A 16,794-nucleotide genomic window follows, 5' to 3' on the forward strand; every position below is an offset into this window, starting at 1 on the left:
AAGAGGATGTGCAAGGTTCTTCAACCTGGGGAGGAACGAGCCCATACACCAGTATACGCCAGGGCCTGCCCAGTTTGAAAGCTGCTTGGCAGAAAAGGACCAAAGGGTCCTGGCAGACATAAAGCCGAACATGAACCACTAATGCGTCTTTGCAGCAAAGAAGGCCAATAGTATCCGGGGCTGCACTGGACAAAGTATTGGCAGTATATGCCTTCAGTGAAGTGGAACTCATGAAGAGTTTGAAGAGTGTACTAAGTTTACTACGTTAATCAATCTATGAACTTCTATTTCTTCAACAAATATAAAGCTGAATCCAGTATTACAATTCATTACAATTACAGCTACTTAATTTAAGATGCTGTTTCCCTGACTACAGACTAGATATTTTGGTTTCCTTCAGAAACTTTATGCAAGGTCCCTGCTTTCACGTTTTTTTCCCAATAGTATTTTCCTTCCCTCTGGTTATGATATATGGGATAGCAAGTGAATTATTTCAAAAGAGTTTGGCATTGCTATCTTTTCCATTTATGATGACTGCTGATTGAGGTGGCGTGCTACCAAGCAAGGACATTTTGAACATTATGGTTTATCTGAATTATTATTTGTCAAGAACCGACATAACTCAATATATGATTTATACCTCTTTCAGTTATTTTGCCAAAAACTTACATCTAGATAGTTTATAGGGCAACAAAAATACACTTTTTTTTGCAAAAATGATCAACTTAAAATGAAAATAAGGCAATTTATATCAAAATCAATTATGGTGCAATCAGAAAAAGTGTACATATACTTAAGTAAAAAAGTAATCAACCATTTTTCTTCCTTTATTACTAATCTGAATTATGCTGGAACCTGAAAATGTATTACATAATACACTGAGAATGCAATGTATTTATCAGACACAATAGTGAATGTAATACTAGAAAAGACATTCTAGTTCTTTTAGCCCAATCCTCTTCTTTTGCATTTATTGCCCAGTAAAATTCTCTTCATAATCTTACTGAGTTGCATCTTGAAAATAGTGACTCCAATTACAAGTTAAGCTAATTGCTTTACAAGGAGGTTAAACTTCTTTAATTTTTTTTTTAGATAAATGCATTACTAGCCAGTTTACTTATTTCTTATTTCTATTTTGACACTAAGCCTCCAGCAGATATTCTTACTAAGCCTCTAAGAAAGTGGTTTTATCATATCCAGTCTTAACTTTTATATCCATCCTCAAAGTCATTCAAATTAGCTCCTTGTACTGAAAGCTAATTTACTCAAGATGTCTCTCTTTTTAACTGCCAAGGTCATTAACAAAATTATGAAACAAGAATGTCTGCAAAACTCTTCCTTCAGGTTCACCATTCATGAACTCATGCCAGTACAAGCCAGTGCCTGACACTTATCACTGTTAACTTCTCCCAGCGCAGATCTTTCTTAGCATTTCATTATTCCCTGTCCTCCACATGGTGCTGAATGCCAGATGCATCACAAAAATGCCAAATATAAGTCTAATTTTGACTCTTTTTTTTTCCCAAATTTTGTCTACAGATGTTCAGATATTTTAAATGAAATAAATTTGCTCACCATATACTTAGTGATTTGCCATTGGTGAAGTTGTAGAGCATTTTTTTTTGTTTTTTCCATATTTCCTTCATGACTTCTGAAATTTCCATCCTATCGAGTTAAACAAATTCTGGTATATTTCCTGGATGATATTACTTCCCTCTCTTTCCCCATTTTCAGTGCAAGTACTGCATTTGTAATTCTCGAAACAACCATATTTGAAGTAAACAGTTTAAATGCAGCTGCTGACCTTGTATCAGTCAAAACATTATTCACAACATAATATTTTTATACATTGCATATTTTTTTTTTGCATACAGCAATTATCAAGCCATCCTATGGGGCTGCTCACTAAATGAAATAGCCTAAAATGCCATTTTGATATGATTCATATTTCTTAGAGCTCAAGGTACTGAAGTACTAAAGGTACTTTACTATTTAGAAAAATACACTCTACTTAAAAGGACAAAAGGTTAACTTTTCCCTAAAGCTACTGAAAACTTGTTATCAACTCCTGTGTTTGTGTGCCCAGTCTTTCAATGAGTTGATATGTAAAGTGAGTGACTACCATTCAAAGTCTAAATCAGCTACTTCCTCTGAGTCATTTTAAAAAATGTGAAGCTAAAAGAAGTTAAAGAAGGAAGATTCACATAAAATGTTTCATCACAGCCAGTTTGCTGATGACCTGCCTCACAAATCTGCTCAGGGAAAGTTCACAACCATTACAATTAGTCCATTGACGCAAATCTCACATTTAAAAAAAAAAAAGAAATCCAAGCCCTCCTCTTTCCTGAAGGCCCACTGTCCACTACATTTTGCTACGATAAACATCAAATGAAGAAAGTTCCTGCTGAGAGTGAATAGCTGTTGCCATAGCAGGAAAAGAAAGTGTTGGATTTTTTTTCCTTTCCAGAAGAGTCAGGCCCTTTAGCTGCCACTCTTTGTAACTTTCTCACATATGTAGCATATTTGCTGAGAATACCCATAAAAATATTACAATCACCAAGCCTATCAAATTGCTTCTTATCTTTTAATATTTTCCTTAACCAATTACCAAGAAATATGACCAATTTTTCCAACAACATCCAAAAATCAGTTTGGGAAGAAAAAGTAAATTGCAGATGAGTCAAAATTAGTCAGAGGTAGCATTGGTTTAATCTTTGAAATTATGAAGACAGTAAGTGCAATTTACTGTAATTCACAGCAAATTAAAACTTACTCTCACAAGCAAGTAATCTTAAAAATCCCTTAGAGATCATTTGAAACGTTAATTGCTTTTCCTGTCCCATCATAAAAAAGGAAAAGTGAAGCAGTATAATTAAAAATAGATTGGACTTAGAACAAATAAGAACATTTTCTCTAACCTTCTCCAAAAGAATATTAAGAGAGGGTTTTGTAGAGTTTATTATTACAAGAAAGAGATGAATGGTTTTGAATAAAAGCTCATATTCAAAGTTCCCCCTGCATTAATTTGTAAACCAACATGTATGTATTAGCTACCCATCCATTTAGATATCTGAACTTTGTTCCAAAATATTTATTATCAGTTCATTACAGATTTTAAAAAGAAAAAAAAAAAAGAGTATTTTAAAATATTTTTATCAGGATATTTGAAGTTTCAGCCATCTTTTGAACTATTCCATAAAACAGACAAGAACACTTTATTTAACTACTGATCTATACTTTTGCTGTTAACTTTATGGCTTTCAAAATAAGAAGCCTGAAAGTAGGTCTGCCAAGACAAGATAGGTCTGCTTAGACCTGCACATCTTAGAGTCCAGTCATAATCCAACTGCACTGAGATATTTCTAAAAAATGTTTCTTCCATTTTCCATTTGACAGAAAGTTTTCAAAAACATAAGTGAAACCCAAAATAAAGGTTTGGAAATCAGACACGTCTAAAATTATATGCCATTAACTTTGGGACAGCCATTTCACATTTTGATTTTTACAGACAGTGAAGTTAAAATTCTTAGAAGTGTATTACACATAGATTTGAATATTAAGAAATGTTACAAAGACATTGAAATGAGAAATCTCCTATCATTATAATCTGTAGAAGCATATTGCCTATAACACCTGTAATAACATTGTAGTATATTTAGTTTGAGACACAGGAAATAAACAGTAGATTGGGTAACACCTGTTAACTTTGATAAACAGTTATTTCATCAAATTTCAGTAGAGACACACAACACTGTCAAATTAAAATTCAGTTTATTGTTTTGAGATGTAACTTCCAAATTCTATTGGAAACCTACTAATTTCACAGGTTAGCACAGGTTTCCCTAATCATCTATACAATTAACATGGACAAAAATCTCCACTACAAAAGTCATAAAAAACAAAGATTTTTTTTTAGCTTCAGACATAACAATGAGAAATATTTCTATAAGCACACCAAAATTATGAAATTTAAATCTAATTTAAAATCTAAGAAAAACTATATGTATATACACTGAGCTGCCACTAAATAATGTGGGAAGCTTCACTTGGCTACAAAACTCACGAGCATGTCTATGCTCACAGCTCTGGCACCTGATTCAAATTTCAGTAGTTCATTCAGATTGCGATCATCTTAACTTACAGGGTTTCTACTAAACACAGAATTGCAGTTCCAGTCTATACAGACCATGAGCACTTAAGAAGCATGCTATTGAAATCTACAACAGAATCTTTTGTTGGTTAAGGGGAAACAGAGCAAGACAAAAGAACCCCCACCCAACCTTAATCTTTAAATTGAAAACAATCTTGCTAATTAAAAATACTATGAAATGAACAAAATAGGCTAAGTTATAAAATTTCATAATTTTGTTACCTGAGGGCTCAGTCCAACAACTTGCTAAAATATTGTAGAGTCCATTTGGTGAAAGCCTTCTGACACCAGTAGTATCTTTGTAATTAAGGTTTTTATGGAAGAGATGCATTAAGCCTAATGTTATGAGCTTAGAAGATGAATAAACTTGAGTCTATTAAGGATGTGTTAAACAAAATTAAATTAGGAAATGCATACATTTAATAGGGAAGGTCTCATTAATCCTGAACTGTTCTCCATCCTGTAGTCTCTAATTACAACTCCGTCATATTATAACTCATTTTATATTGTGATATTGCAACCTGTTCCAGTGTCTCACCACCCTCAACAAGTCCATGTCTTTCTTGTATTGAGGGCTCCAGACCTGTACACAGTACTCCAGGTGGGGTCTCATGAGAACAGAGAAGAGAGGAAGAATGACCTCTCTTGTCCTGAGAGCCAAGTTTCTTTTTATGCAGCCCAGGATGTGATTTGCTTTCTGGCTTGCAAGAGCACATTGCAGGCTCATGTCGAATTTTTCATCCACCTGCAAGTCCTCCTCCACAGCACCCCCCAGTTCATATTAACCTTGAGGATTGCCTTGACCCAGGTGCAGGACCTTGTGCTTGGCCTTGTTGAACTTCATGAGATAGATTCACATGGGCCCACTCTGCAAACCTGTCAAGGGTCTTCTGGTTGGCACACCCTCCCTCTGGCGAATCAATTGCATCACTCAGCGTGGTGTCATCTGAAAACTTCCTGAGGGTGCATTCAGCCCCACTGTCTGTTGATGAAGATATTAAATAGTATTGGTCCCAGTACAGACCCTTGAGGGACACTACTTGCTACTAGTTTCCACTTGGACATTGAGCTATTGACTGTAGCTCTTTGGGCACATCCAGCTGCCATCATAAGATAGACAGGTGATGTTGAGGTAGGCTATCCTAAGTTTGCATCTCTAACTTAGGTTTCAAACTTGAGAACTGAAAATCAGAGGCAACATAAATCATATTCTAAAGCTAGCTGACATATTAAGAAGAAACCATGTGATTTTTTTTTTCATTTTGTAAAATAATCTTTAGAACCAATCATGCGTATGCTCAGTAGGTAACATAGTCATTCATAGGCATTCATTTCATCACCCTTTGGCCTTTGTACTACTTTTACAGCTAACTTATGCCACACTTTCCACAGATATTCTGACAGCAAATACTTTTAAAAGGCCAATGGAAGGGATAAAAAAGTGGGGAGATATTTTACAGTCTGTGACATAAACTTTTTAAAATTGAGAAACTGAAATTTACAGTATACAATTCCTTATAATTCTATATGACCCAAGTGTGTTTAGAAAAAGGGGGCTAATTTTTGTCACTAGTAACAGATTGGCCACTGTAATTTTTATTTACTGAAAATATGAATTTTTTATTTAAATTCTATGTACTTCAGGAAAATAAGAATATAAAGACTAGACACTAAAAGTAAAAGATGCTTTTTAGTAAGAAATATATCAAGTGATACTGATAAATAAGGGAAACAGAAAATCATTTGAGGCTTTGACCTCTGTTAGCCTGTGTTAGTACGTCTATTTGATCTACTATTTAGGTAGTACAGATAGAACAATTGCTGAGTCAGAAGAGGATTCTGTGTAAGCTGTACACATCTAAAATATTTTTTAAAGTGCTATGCCATACCCCAAGCAATATTTTTTAATAACTGAAGCTGATCAGGGATCTGCAAAGATACAGTTAAAAGTTTTAACATGCTATAAAGGGATATTAACTTCCTCCTAAAACCACAAAAAATATTAGCATGAAAATATATTTTTAAGGAAGATAGTTATGTGAATTACTAACTCCTATATTTAAAATAAGTGTCTTGAGATTGAGATTGTCTGTGTTTGTGTCTTTTACACTGATATGAGAACATGGGTGTTTTCTACACAGTTTTCAAAGAGGTTAAGAGCAATTTGTATTCTACATACCAATGTTCCACTTTAATCTGTGTAAGATTAAGAAAAATGTCACACCTAGTTAGAGACATAATGAATGAACAGCTGTGTAATAAAGCATGTATATTGTGAGAAATGAGCTACATGGGTCATGCAAAAAGCTAATTTGTCTACATGACAAGGAGTTGCATCTGCAATGTCATTATTTTTGTCCACTAGAGTAAAGCTCTTCAGACTCACACCTCAGGCAATCCGCAGGCTTACTTGGTTCTCTTGAAGAACAAATTTCTATAACATTCTTATTTAAGTCCAAAATAGTGTAAATACAGCACTTCCTAGGATGTTTTAGTAATTTCTCTGTAATATCTGAAAATGTAAGGATACAGAAAAAATTTCAACTCTTGCTGAAGATACATAGCTGGAATATGTTGTTTAGTAAGTGCTATGTGACTTTATCATAAGAAGCAATTATTTTCTCTTCATTGGTCATAAATATGCCATTTGGCTACAGAAAAAATTTACATGTAAATGTTTTTCATCAAATTTTAGATACACTCTACAAAATTTGATTTGTATAATTTTACTGAGATAGCACTATTAATGGCAGAGGTCATTAACAAAATAATAAGCAAGCTGAGTTAAAATTACAATCAGAAATTACCAGTTATGCATTTTTTATTTGCGATATTGGAGCTGTTTGATTTAACCCAAATAATCTTCATGGAATGAACTCAAAAATTCCATATTCAGAAATTTAACATTTCAGAGCAAATGTGTAGTTCTGCTATAATTTTTAACTTCTGTGACCCTTCTTGAAGCCTACAGGTATATAAATACAAATACAGATACAGCCACACATATATACATACATTTATGTGTATACATAGCTTTTGACTAGAAAAATGAGAGAATTATTAAAAAATATACAAAGTCTTCAGCTAAATTCCTCTATTATTCCCTTTATTTTTTGACAATACACTTCTCCTTTCTTCTCTCCAGGTATGGTCTTTTCTGTATATCTGGTTTATGTCTTTTTATTTTTCTGTATTACAGCTACATTATGTAAAACTTCTTCGTGTACATAGGCTTAAGAATGGAAGTAAGATATCTCTATTCCATATTTTTGTTCAAATTTTAAGCCTGGAGATCACAATTTGGTGTAATCTGGGTTTTATCAGGATTAACATAGCTGTACTGAATTTCATTCTCATTTGAGAGTGGTGATTATGTAAATAACAACAAAATGTGAGTTTATAAAGTAAACTGATTTCATTTCTTTTCTACATTGAGCTAATGTTTCTAAATCATGCTGACATCTAACATACAAATATGTGTTTTATACAGAACAAGGTAGCAAGGCAATATTCACAGATGAACACACATGGCTTATGGTTTTATTCCTTGAGCATCATTATTTGTACCTAGGTTTGATCCAGTTTGTCTTTGGCTCTCATTCTGGTTAGGGTAAAATCTTGAAGTGATTAGTTACTGTGCTATTGTGATGCTAGAAGAGGCAAATGGGGTTACTTAATAATTTGCTGCCATCGTGTGGCTGGTGATATAAATAAAATGATGGGTAGGAAAAACAGCTATCAAAAATAACAGGCCTCGACAGCTTGTCTGGAAGTCAGAGACTGGATCCCAAATAATGCTAATGACTTAACAATTAGCTGACTGACTAAACAGCAAGACTGAGCTGTTTTTTAGAACCATGACATTTAGTCACTGTCATTTTCTGAAAATATCCACAACAAATATTATGGCTCACTTCTTTCTTTCAGAATCTCTGAGACACCTGTGTTTAAACTGTGCCTGCACCAGGCAGCATTTATCACCCTTTCAACTAGCAAAAGCACCTGACATGCATTCAGTACCTTTCCACGTAAAACCATGAAGAAAAAGTTCTACAATGCCTTCAGTAGTAATTACTATAATCAAAACCAGTTGTCTTCAGAAATACCAGGTTTTAGACTCATAGCAGCATTTATCCTGATGAACCTAGGGTCAATTCAAAATTGATAAAGCAAAATAAACTATGGCACTGAGCCTTACTTATACCAACCACGGTCTGCTAAATAATATAGTAGAAGTGAATGAACCCTACCTAATTTTCACTGCCTGTAACTACTCTGGCCAGAATTGCCTCTGTAAGCATTGATGATCCCAATACTTATCTGTAAAAAAAAAAAAAAAAAAAGACTGAAAATTTAAAAAGTGTGCTTTAACTGAAGTTCATTTCTGCTGCAGTGACTGGTGGCAAAAGAGTCCATAGCAAGTTGAAGGGAGATGCCAAAAACCTGGAGAATACTTCAGATACTTTGATGTTGACAGAAGGAAAATTAGAATTTTGACTTGGAGGAAAAAAAGAAGTGTCACAAAGTAAAAACTATTCCTTTTTACTAATTTCCCTCTAAAAGAACTTAATTTTATGTTACTTTATTTCAAATTTATTTTATGGTGAGACAACTTTAAAGCCCTGGGATGCAGAAATGTACAATTCCTGTGATAATGCTTTTCAGTCTACACTCATGCACAGAGACCATAGTTGAAGTACTTGGATCCCAACATCTATTCACAAATCAAGAAAATTCCAGGAAAATGGAATAGCTTTATTGAAAATACATTGTTACTCTAAATCCTCTAAGACAATTTTTTCCCTGCCTTTCAACTCTAACATGCAGGGGGGAAAATGGCATCTATGCCAAACACCACAAACAATCACAAGAGTAACTAGACCTGGGTCAGAACCACAGTGGGTAACTGAAATGTATAACATTAATCTTCACTAGAGACAACAAAAGCAATGAACTCTGGTTAAAAATAAATAAATAAATATGTAAATGGCACATTATTCTCTAAAAAATGCCCAAGTTGTTTTGCTTTCCAAAGAAGGACTACCTGTTACAGACTGGACTGATGTAGCCAATCCATGTTCATTTAAGAGATGTTTAAAAAGGAGATATGTAAGATGTTTATCATTCTAATGAAAAAAAAATTTGAAAAAAAATTTAGAAAATAATTTCATAGAATATCAACTTTTTATGCTGAATTTTTTATGCTCAAGCTGCAAGCTAATTAAGATTTCCTAATAACCGAGATTGTAACAGTTAGGAGTAAATGTAAAAGAAACAAAGAACAAAATCCCTACATTTATAACCTTTTACAAATTTTTAAGATGAGGTTCTTATAAACTTGATATCCAAAGTTTTAAACACAAATCAAAATGAATGTTTTCATTCTTACAGCACTTACCATTGGAAATACTGACATTTTTACAGAAGATGTGTTTTTTAAATGCATATTTCTGCCATTAAATTAAAAAGACACTTACTACAATACTTGAAGAATGTTTACAGAGAGTAAGAATGCTGAATGTTGAAGAAAATTCACTGATCATTTGAACAAAAATTTGGGAGAAAAAGCTATGTTGAGCTTTAAGAGTGAAAACATGAGACTCCTTCCCTTGATCAGCTCAACTTTAACAATCTTGGTTTTATGTACGCCAATTTATGTTATGTTTCCTATTAATACTATATACTTCAAAACCTCTGTAAATTTCAGTGTATTCTCCTTTGCCTACAACTTTCTAGTGTAACTCTTAAATCTGTTTGTGAGTCCATGAGCGAGTTCTTTAGCAGACAAAATTCCATGTCCCAACTCAGCAGATGTTTTCTATTTTCTCCAATCCCATTTTCATTTTGGTTTCTTCTTCTTTGCAACACCTGTTTCCTTACCGGAAGAGAACTGGGAATAGCTATTATTGATCATGTATGTTTTCCGCATTCATTATTCAATTTTTAGAATAGGAAGGGGTACATGCCTCATGCACCAGATATATTGGCATAGAGAAACAGCCTTGTCCTGATAAAGGCTGTCAGAAATCCATCTCAACCCATGGTTTCTGTCTGTTGTTGTTCCCTATTTCTCTCTCCATAAACTTGATTGGTGTCACAGAGAGGATGAACAATTTATATTGTCTATTAATTGCTTCTCTGATTTCTCAAATGAGTCAATAGCCATGTCATAGCTTGTGAAAACTTTGTCAGTGCTTGACAATCAATACCACAGGAAGACTAACAAAAAATGTAAACCACATGGTTTGAAGTCTCTAATGTCTACATTCCTTAAAGAAGCAGTTCTCACTTCACAGCTATGCTTGAAACCAGAGGGAAATGTATTTCTGAAAGAAATTTCTTCCTCTCAGAGAAAAGTTGCTTGCTTTGGGATTGCTTGTCTTCACAAAAAGAACTATAACTCTGTGTTTAGTAACCCTAGTGATTTCTTGTTTGTTTGTTTTCCCTTGCTAAAAAAACCCAAAAGCCTGAATTCACTATGCTGTCATTAATCTTAGGACCTCTGCTAGTAAAACTGTTATTTGGTGTATTCACAGAAGAAATGTTGGTTTCCACCGTCAGCTCAAATCTCATTTCAGAAAGCTAGCGAGATTCACTGGATCTTTTTCCAAGAAGTAGTATGATTACTTTTCTCAGTAGGTGGTATTCACATCTGGAAATGTGCGGATATTATCCATGTTGGTTAGGACAGAGATGATTTCCTTTATATTATCCTTTGCAAGGAAACCACTATTTTCAAATGCCAAGTTGACTTCTGGCTTTACTGTACGTGACTAAAATACCTTGTAAGAAGTTCAGAAATGTAATTTCATTTGATACAGTGCCAGACTTCTGTAAGTCCTCCTGAAGTCATTGAAATTCATGATAAATGTCTGGAGTAACAGCAAATATAGAACAAATTCCACTACTTTCTATGGAGAGGATGTCTGAATTTCTCCCTTGCCCTCACACCATTTTTGCTCGATGTTTAAAAGGATTTATTCTTCTGATCATTAGTAACATCATAGATCTTTCATTTTTTTAAAATATCCGTTACATTCAATGAAACACTATGCTGTCAAAATAAAAATCCTTCCAAAAATCAACCTCTTACTTAACTGAAATCTCTGGATATACCTGCCTTTCCTGACAAAAAGGCTTTCATTTTGCTCTAAGTCTAAACTTTGCCTGTCCCTATAATGTCCTACTATAGCCCAATATTATATATATATAAATACATATATACATATAAGGATACTAATTGTCATTATTCAGTGAAGAATATCACAGCTTCTCTTGCTCTTTGTTACAGCCTAGCATAGCTCAGGTGCTATCAGTAAGATTCTCAAATTAAAAATGTAGAAAGACTGCAGCTGTAGGCTGAAACCTAAGAATTTATATGGTCTAATTTTAATAACTACTGTTCTCTAGGTTACCTCTAGGCCAACTACAAACACTACTGAGGTTAGCATTTCTGTAATTTTAAGAACTACTTCAGCAACTGAGTTCTGTATTAAGTTTATGTCTCTTATATTTAAGTAACTATTTAATGGTTATCATAGAAATCCCAAATCTACCAATCTCCTGTCAACTTTATTATTATTATTACACTTTTCCTTGCTACATCATAAAAAAGGGCAAAATCTTTCTTTCTATAAACAGATTTAAAGAAAAAAAAAAAGCTAAGTATTATTGATAACAACTCTTGTTGTCTCTCTTGTATGTGTCATGCATAAAAGTCATAGCCATCACAGTGATCATCATAGTGAAAATAACAGTATGGATCTCTTAAATATTATACAGAAAAGCAGCCCTGGCACTGACCAACACAAAAAAGACAATAAGAAGCACAACTCTTCTTTCCTGTTTCTGTATTCACCAATGCCATACTTGCAAAACCACAAATTTGTTCCATATGCTTTCCAGCCTAGTATCCTGAAAAATCCATGATCAAGTCAGAGGATGGGAAAGCAGTCAGTGATATTGCCATTGAAGAGGAAAGAGAACCACATCTACAGCAATTGGCTGTTTCTGTGCTAAAACACTAAATTGGGGTATAAAGCTAGTCCAGCTAAACACAACTCCATAGAGAACAGGAACAGACTGGATTGCAAGAGCAACTTGCTCTTGTGTGAGGCAGTAAATCCCAGACTGTAGGAATTCACAGGAGCCAGAGGTTTGGACAGGGATAATATTCTGGCAATGAGATAATTGCAAGTATTCTTCTTCCATAATGGATAGGATCTCAGCTGGTGCTGATCTCCAAAACTTGAAGAAAAGCAATATATCAATGATATGCTGATCTACCAAAATGTAACTCTTGTGAGTGGTTTTGGAACCAGACAAAAGCTTGTGAACCTACCAACTCAACAATTACAAATTCTTCACTTCTAGCATTTGGTACAGCATGTACATTGTCCCTGTCTCATCATTCTTTCTTTAGAGCTTAGAACTTTGCCTTCATCTTCTTTTCACCTCTGGCACTGCCATCTTGAAAAGAGAGTAATGCCAATATCTGAAATTAAACACAAGTAATGCAAACAAAGTTGCATTAAAATTTTAAGAGCCCTACAACAGACAAAAGTCATCTTTTCTGTGAACATTATAGCTTAATACTATTAAAAGAAATTAATTCTTTGAATAGAAATACCAAGTATTTCTCATTTAACATGACAGGTGGAAAAGCAGTAATTTTGAAGTCTTTCCTTATATTTTGTATACCTAATTTGTAATCAGTAATATTTTACATTCCCCATTCACTTCACTAGATTGTCAGGATTACCCTTAATATGGTTAAGACATCCTTATCTCCAGTTCATTTTTCCATGCACTACTTTAATTACATGATTAATTCTCAACCTTTTGAGTTTCACAGCATTATCCAACTAACAGGTTTGCCTTCAAATGAGAAAACATTTAAGAGTTCATATAATTTCAAACACACAAGTTAGGCAATCAGTCACAATCTTTTGCACATTCCCACCATAACCATCAACAACAAAGAAACATGCCAAATATTGGCAGGGATACCAAATGCAAATAGTCAACTTTGTTCAAGACAAAATAAACTTCTTCAGAAGTGGATAGACTAATGATGACAGCAGAAAGTGACGAGGAGTGTCTAGTAGAATAATAAACCTTCTATGAAGGTCCTTAAATTAACAGGTTACAGAGACAGTCATGAAAACAGTATTTAGTCATAATTCTTATTTGAATATAATAAAAATGAGACCCTGTCTAAGCTAGATTAAATAAATATTACGATTATCATTACAAAAAAACGAAGGGTATTACAGAGCTGTTTGTACCATATCTGATAAATTATTAAAGAAGAAAAAAAAGTATATTGTGATCATACTACTAGAAGGATCTCTGTTCTGAAAGTGCTGTCTACGGTGTTAGTCACAAATGGATGAATCAGTGGATTAAGATTACTTCATTTCTGCATATTAACAACTTGTGCCACATAATAAAAAATGCATGCTTTGTGGTTTTAATGTGTCATCTTGGCAATATTCCACCTTGAAGAATACTTTGGCTTTTGTATTTTTGTTTTTCTGAGCACATCAACAGGATACTAAAGGGCACTCACAGTTATTGCATAAAAGAGTGCACAAAAACCTGTCATGCTTCAAACCAATGTTTGAACTGAGGTTAGAAAGGAAGTCTCCTACTGCTTAGAGTTACAAATACCTGTAAAAAGTAAAAATGTATGACCTGGTCATTCTTTGTTGCTTTAGTTTTCAACTATTTTAGCTGAGCTTTGTACCTATTTCTCCTGAGCATTTCCATGACAGGCTAAACTCACCCTATATGGATTTATAGGAACCTGCAACTTCATGGCAATAGAGAACGACTCCAGTCTTTTCTTGTGACACTGGTTTAAAGACAAAAAAAAAAAAAACAATGAAGGAAAAAATAAGAGAAATAGTTATGTGCCTTAATCATCAAATCATAGAATCATCAAATCATAGAACCATCAATTCATAGAATAATTTCAGTTGGAAAAGGCCGTTAAGACCATTGAATCTAGCCATTAACCCAACACTACCAACTCCACCTCTAAACCATGTTCCTAAGAACCTCACCTACACGTCTTTCAAATACCCCCAAGGACAGTGACTCAACCACTTCCCTGGATAGCTTGTTCCAATGTTTCATAACCCTCTTCATGAAGTAATTTTTCCTAATATTCAATCTAAACCTCCAACCTAAACAACCTGAGCCCATTTCCTCTCATCCTATCACTTGCTACTTGGGAGAAGAGGCTGACATTCTCCTCGCTACAACCTCCTTTCAGGTAGAGAGCAAAAAGGTCTCTCCTCAGCCTCCTTTTCTCCAGGCTAAACAACTCCAGGTCCCTCAGACACCCATACGACTTGTGCTCCAGACCCTTCACCAGCTTCATTGTTCCTCTTTGGATGCACTCGAGCACCTCAAAGTCTTCCTTGTAGTGAAAGGCCCAAAAGTGAACCAGCATTCAAGGTATGGCCTCACCAGTGCCAACTACAGTGCAATGATCACTTCTCTAGTCCTGCTGACCACACTATTTCTGAATACAAGCCAGGATGTTTTGGCCTTCTTGGCCACCTGGGCACACTGTTGGCTCATGCTCAACTGGCTGCTGATCAACACTCCAAGGTCCATTTCTGCTGGACAGCTTTCCATCCACTCTTCCCCAAGCCTGTAGCATTGCACGTGGTTGTTGTGACGCAGGTGAAGGACGTGGTACTTGGCCTTCTTGAACCTCCTACAGCTGGCTTCAACCCATCGATCCAGCCTGCCTAGGTACACAACATCCACAGCCTTTCCCTCAGCCACTAAGCAGGTCACCTCGTCATAGAAGGAGATCAGGTGAGCGAAGCAGGACCTATGTTTCGTAAACCCACGATGACTGGATCTGATCACTTGGTTGTCCTGTATGTGTCACATAATGGCACTCAACATTATCTGCTCCATTATCTACTCTGGCAACCAAGGTGAGACTGACAGGCCTGTAGTTCCCCAGATCCTCCTTCCAGCCCTTCTTGTAGATGAGTATCACTTTTGCTAACCTCCAGTCAACTGGGGAGACCTCCCTGGTTAGCCAGGACTGCTGATACATGATGGAAAGTGGCTTGGTGAGCACCTCCACTGGCTCCCTCAAAACCCTTGGGTGAATCCCATCTGGCCCCATAGACTTGTGCAAGTGTAGGTGGTGTAGCAGGTCACTAATCATTTCCCCTTGGATTATGGAGGCTTCATTCTGCTCCCCATCCCTCTTTTCCAGCTCAGGGGGCTGTATACCTGAGGCACAACTGGTCTTGCTATTAAAGACTGAGGCAAAAAAGGCATTTAGCACTTCAGCCTTTTCCTCATCCTCTATCACTATGTTTGCCTCCTCATCCACTGAAGGATGGAGATTCTCTTTACCTCTCCTTTTGTTGATCACATATTTATAGAAACATTTTTTGTTGCCTTTTACAGCAGTTGACACATCAAGCTCTAGTTGGGCTTTGGCCCTTCTAATTTTCTCCCTGCATAACATCATGACATCCCTGTAGTCCTCCTGAGTTGCCTTCCCCTTCTTCCAAAAGTCATAAACTCACTTTTTTGTTCCTGAGTTCCAACCAAAGCTCTTTGTTCAGCCAGGCCAGTCTTCTTCCTCACTGGCTCTTCTTTTGTCACATGGGGACTATCTACTCCTGTGATTTTAAGACTTCCTTCCTCAAGAGCAACCAGCCTTCCTGGACTCCCTTGCCCTTCAGGCCTGCCTCCCAAGGGACTCTTCCAAACAGCCTCCTAAACAGGTCAAAGTCTGCCTTTCGGAAGTCCAAGGTAGCAGTTCTGCTGACCCCACTCCTTCTCTAAGTTCTTCTATTGAATTTTGTCATGTCATAACAAAGTTGCCACACCGATTGTTGGCATTTATAGGGGATCCCTTCTGGAATACCAAGAAGTGAAAAAGCTGCAATGACAGAATCTTTGCCCTTACCATAATGAACTCAGAGGCATGCCTCAATGCAGAAAAAAGAGGAAGCTTTGCCCATGATACAGCATACTACACCATGAACATTAAAAAACAAATTTGACTGTTTTTTGGGGGTTTTTACAAATGAATTTCAAAAGCATTCAATAATAGTTATTTTCATGATGTAAACTTAATCAAAAGAAAAAAACAAAAAACAAACAAAAAAAACACTGCCATTCTATGTAAGACTGTTTTTTTCTTTTAAAAAAGAAATTCTCAGTCTCTATTTTTCACTCTCCTTACATTTACTCTATGGAAAAGCTTTTCTGTCTAACTGCTGTCAAAAGAAAATAGCAGAATAGCTTGTGCTGAAAGTTTGTGTTGATCTAACAAAACATTTATTTTTAATACTATTCTATTTGTCGGGTAGGAAGTCCTTAATGCACAACAAAAAATAAAGCTGCTTTAATAACCTTTAATAATCTCCCAGAATAACCAGAAATTGCTAGAAATGGTGAGCAGCTTGAGCAACATAAATGATAGTCAGCTGGACATAAATATACAAGTAAATACGTATGTAAATAAATAAATAAAACAGAAATGACACAAACACAACTTATTCTTACCCTGCTTCCATTTTCTGTATCACTCTCCCTCAGTCTTTCACAATAATAGCTCTTTTTTTTTAGAAACCAGAATGGTTTCTAAAAGCCAG

The sequence above is a fragment of the Caloenas nicobarica genome, chromosome 2 (assembly GCF_036013445.1).
Source record: "Caloenas nicobarica isolate bCalNic1 chromosome 2, bCalNic1.hap1, whole genome shotgun sequence".
Classification (NCBI taxonomy): domain Eukaryota; kingdom Metazoa; phylum Chordata; class Aves; order Columbiformes; family Columbidae; genus Caloenas; species Caloenas nicobarica.